Raw genomic sequence first — 4994 nt, 5'->3', positions numbered from 1 at the left:
GGGTGTTTTAAGCCACCGGGTCCAGGATGCGAACTGCATGGGAGTCCAGCCACATAGCCATTATGCTACTGCTGGTCCCCATTTTCTTAGTTTTTTAACTCTTATTTCTGTGTGTCTGTACTTAATTTTCTGGTATAGTGCTCACTTGAGAACTTCTTGGAGAGCTAGTCTGGTGTAGGTAAATTCTTTCAGGTTTTTTTTATCTGTGAATGTTCTTGTCTTCCCTTCCCATATGAAGGATAATCTTGCTGGGCACAGTATTCTTAGCTAAAATTGCTTTTCCCTTAACACTTTGAATTTATTTTTCCATTATTTCCTTGCTCACATTGTTTCCATTGAGAGGTCCACTGTTAGCCTGATGGAATATCCTTTGTAGGTAACTTGATGTTTCTTTCTTGCCAATCTTAGTATCATGTCTTCATCCATGGTTTTGGTCTATCTGGCTATAATGTGTCTTGGATAAGATTTTCTTGGGTTGATTCTATTTGGGGTTCTTTGTATTTCTTGGGAGTGGATCTTTGAATGACTCTCTAGGTTCGGAAAGTTTTCTTGCAGCATTTCATGGAATATATTATCAATGTCCTTATGAGTCTCTTCACCTTCTTTGATACCAATTATCTGGATGTTTGGAGGTTTGATGGTATCTAGTATTTCTTGTATATTATTCTCATTTTTGAAAGGCAGTTCTCTCAGTCTTCGTGGTGGCTTTTTCTATGCCAGAGATTCTATGTTCTACATCTGAGATTCAATTTTCTGCATGATCTAGTCTGCTTTTAATACTTTCAAGTGAAGTTTTGACATCCTGTATTATAGCCTTCATCTGTAACAGGTCCATTTGATTCTTTTTTATGGTGTGTATGGGTAAACCACTATTTTAAAGTTTTGGTTACTGTTTCTTTGTTGTTTTTTTTTCTCACAAAGTTTCCTTTTTAAACCCCAAGAAAAAAAAAAAAAAAAAAAAGCAAAGATTCTAAAGAATTAAACAACAAAGGAATGTCAAGGGAAGGGTCCAACTGCAATATTCTAGGGGTGTAATAGCTATTCCAGCTTAATACCTACCTTCAAAACAAAATGCAATTTTATATTTTCTAGTGAAATAATGTACAACCATTATCTTCATCTGAGTTTATTATAATTTGCAAACCCAAAGCTTCATTTTAAGCTTGGTAAAAAACTTAATAAGAAGGATGGCTGACCTTAGAATGTAGTGTGTACCTTACATGAAATTTGTTAACAATTATAACACAGTAATAATGCCATTAATAATAAAGTCCTAAAAAAATATGGGACACTTCATGACATTTGCTTGTCATCCTGGTGCAGGGGCCATGCTAATCTTCCTAGGATCATTCCAATTTTAGTACATGTGCTGCTGAAGCACATATAGTCTTTACCATTGAATATAATGTTAGTCATGGATTCTTCTGTTATTAGTATTTTGCATAAACTGTGGTACATTTATTTTTCTTGTTGTTTTGTTTTGCTTTAGTTTTTTTTCCATAGGGTGTGTGCATTCAACAGAGAAAGACAGAGAGGAAAAATGGGAAATCACCCCCTCCTCCCAGGGAATTGGCCATGCCACAATCCTTTCTCCTACATTTTAATTCTGGGATTTTGGGCATGCACACACACACATAGGTCCAGTGTGATTTTCAACCCAGCAGTTCTGAGACTTGAACTGTGTTGTTGGCCATATGGGAGTCCAGCACCTCAGCCACCATTCTATCTGCTGGTCTCAAGTGTAGTACATTTCTTACAATTGGTGAGCCAATATTGATACATTATTATTAACTAAGGTACCTAGTTTACTTTAGGCCTCAATCTCTGCATTGTATGTCCCTTGGGCTTTCACAAATATATAATGATAGGTACCTACCGCTATAGTATCACACAGAATACTTTCACTGACATAAAATGTCTCCTTTTTCCCTTGGAACTCCTAGAAACCACTGATCTTTTTATTGTGTGTACTTTTATCTTTGGCAGAATACATATTATTAGAATCATACAGTATGTAGCATTTGTAGCCTGGCTTCTTTCACTCATCAATATTCATTTAAGGTGCTTTCATGTGATTTTGTTACTTGATGGCCACTTTTTTTTGGAGAGGTTTTTGCTATAGGGCACGTGGGCTCACAAGAAAGACAGAGCAGGGGGATAGGCACGTGGGCTCACCAGAAAGACAGAGAGAGACAGAGAGATAGAAAGCAAGAAATCACCCCCCCAGGGGCGATGGCCACGCCGTAATCCCTTCTCTTCCATTCTCCTCTCAGGATCTTCGGCATGCATGCACATGCGCTCGGTGTGAGTTTAAGCCACCAGGTCCGAGACTCGAACCAGAGTCAGCTACATGGGAGTTCAGCGAAATAGCCATTACGCTAACTGCTGGTTTCATGGCCACTTTTAATAACTGGTTAATATTTCATTTTATGTATATAGTACAGTTTATCCATTCATCTACTAAAGGACATCTTGGTTGATTCCAGGTTTGAGCAATTTTGAACAAAACTGTCAGAAACATTCATGTACAGGTTTTTGTGGGTTACTATGGTGTTATTCCTGAATAATATGTTAAGCATATATCAAGTTTTGTAAGAAACTGCCAAAATGTCTTCCACAGTGGCTGTACCATTTTGCATTCCCACCAGCTATTAATGAGGCTCCCAGGCTTCCACTTCCTAGCTATCATTTGGGGTTTTAGAGTTCTGGATTTTAGCCATTCTAAATAATAGGTGTGAGGGGCATCTCATCATTTTATTTGAAATTCTGTAATGACATATGATGTTGAATGTCCTTTCATTTGCTTATTTGCCATCTGGATATCTTATTTTGCAAGATGTCTGTTTTTATCTTTACCCTATTTTAAAATTGGGTTGTTTAGTTATGTTTAAGTTTAGAGAATTTTGTGTATATTTTGAATATTAGCTCTTTATCATAGAAGTGTTTTGAAAAGATTTACTACCTATATGTGGCTTGTCTTTTCATTCTTTTAACAGTGTCTTTCATACAGTAGAAGTATAATAAACACACAACACATCAAAACATTTTTATTGTAGAGGATGTGTGCACTTACTAGAGAGAGAGTGAGAGCAAAAGAAAGGGAGAATGAAAGAGAAAGCACTCCTCCCAATGAGATATTGTCACACTACAATTCCTTCCCTCCATTTCTTCTTCCTGTTGGGATCCTGGGCATCCATGCATATGGACCTGCTTTGTTTTTTAAGTTGCCAGGGATGGGATTTAAACTGCAGGCAATCATGTGTGTTCTGGCTCCCTTAACCTTTTGGCTTTGAGACCAGCCCTCAAAATTTTGCATGCTGTAAGGGATCTTAGGAGGAAATTTATAGTTTTAAAGAGTATATTAGAAAAGGGGACCAGCAATTAGCGTAATGGCTATGTCGCTGGACTCTCATGTAGTCCACCACGGTTTGAGTCCCGGACATTGTTGCTATAACTCACGCCGGGCATGTGTGCATGTGTGCCCAAGATCTGAGAGGAGAATGGAGGAGAAGGGATTGCAGCATGGCCCTCCCCCCTGGGGGGTGATTTCTTGCTTTCTGTCTCTGCCTCTTTCTGTCTGTCTGGAGAGCGCACACACCCTATAGCAAAGACCTCTAAAAAAAAAAAAAAGAATAGAAAAGAGTATATTAGAAAAGGAGAAATATTTAAAATCAGTGATCGTCCAACATTATCTAGAAAAGCACAAATCAGCTAAAAGTAGTAGAAAAAAAAGTTTAAAGAATAAGAGTGTTATTCACATAAATTGAAAATAAACAATAAAATCATGAGGTCATGGCAGCTGCATGGCTGCAACTGTGGCTGTGACAGAGTATGTGGAATTGGGAGTGAATGAGATGAGTGTGAGCTTGAGAAAGTGACAGGTAGTGCAGGTGTGAGCCTTGTGTGTGTACAGGGCCATGCCCGCTTGGGGCCTCTGCCAGGCAGGCAGGGAGGGGGAGGGACAGATCTGACAGAGTACAGAAATGAAGTGGAGACCAAATAACTTTGCCAACTACAGTTGATTATTCATCAGTTTTGAAGCATACAGATGTTGAAGAGTGGACTTCATGGAGTGAAGATTACCCACAAATGTAAAGATTTAAGGAGGGCATGGAAATATGGTAACACAACAAGATAGTTTGGAAAAACTGGAACCTATTTTAAGGATATGGCACCAACCACAAGGAAAACTCAGAAAACTGTTATTAAGAAGAAAGAACTATTAAATTTTGGCATCCCAGTTGGTATCACGGGTTTCTCTAGTAGATTAGCAGCTACACAAAATAATGGAACTATCATTATTCCTCTTTTATTAATCAATCTTGTGAATTAGGTTACAATAGATACCTGGCAAGAAAATACCAATGTGTGTCAAGAAGAAGATGCTGCCTCACAGGCAGAAGAAGCACTGAGGCGGTGTAAAATCAGACAGAGAAAAGAGAAGCAGAACAAAAAAGAAAATGGAGAAGGAAGCACAATGACTAATGAAGAAAGAACAAAATAAAAATAGTGTGAAACTTTCATAACAAATGTTCTTCAAGTGTCATAGTGCCAGGAAGAGAGAGCTGATCTCCACAAATCAAGCAACATTTGTATGGATTTTAGAGTATTTTTAGAATACAAACATACAACTTGACTTTAATGCAGTCATCAAGCCATCCAGGACATCAGGATTCTCCTAATGTACTTTGAATTCTTAGTGACTGAGACTCAAAAAAACAGAACAGACTTAAGAGACAATATTTTCTTCAAAATACTCCAAATATAAGACAATTGTTTGTATCTGAGGAATCATTAAAACTGGAATATACCTGTACCTCTCAAGCTAGTTTTCTAGCTAATAAATGGATGTTATTAATTTTATGGTGGAAAAGAACTATACTCTTTATTATGCTTTCCTTCAATGTGCAAAATGATTACATAAATATTTTAAATATAAATAAGAAACAATAAAACATTAACAAACTCAATAAATAGATTTTTTCTATTTTTTA

At 37.2% G+C, this 4994-nt stretch overlaps 1 non-coding gene and 1 pseudogene across 1 annotated transcript; one reads left to right on the top strand and one right to left on the bottom strand.

The window, feature by feature from the left end:
* Window positions 1–1277: 1277 nt before the first annotated feature.
* LOC114009849 (U6 spliceosomal RNA) lies at window positions 1278–1381 on the bottom strand. Its single transcript, XR_003551243.1, has one exon. It is a non-coding gene; the product is annotated as a U6 spliceosomal RNA (small nuclear RNA).
* Window positions 1382–3803: 2422 nt separating this feature from the next.
* Window positions 3804–4526, top strand: LOC102489004 (receptor-binding cancer antigen expressed on SiSo cells pseudogene; annotated as a pseudogene).
* Window positions 4527–4994: the final 468 nt, after the last annotated feature.

Source organism: Tupaia chinensis, unplaced genomic scaffold, assembly GCF_000334495.1.
Source record: "Tupaia chinensis unplaced genomic scaffold, TupChi_1.0 Scaffold000640_1, whole genome shotgun sequence".
Taxonomy (NCBI): Eukaryota; Metazoa; Chordata; class Mammalia; order Scandentia; family Tupaiidae; genus Tupaia; species Tupaia belangeri.
Note: the sequence above shows the minus strand (reverse complement) of the source record. Positions and strands in the feature narration are given on the sequence as shown.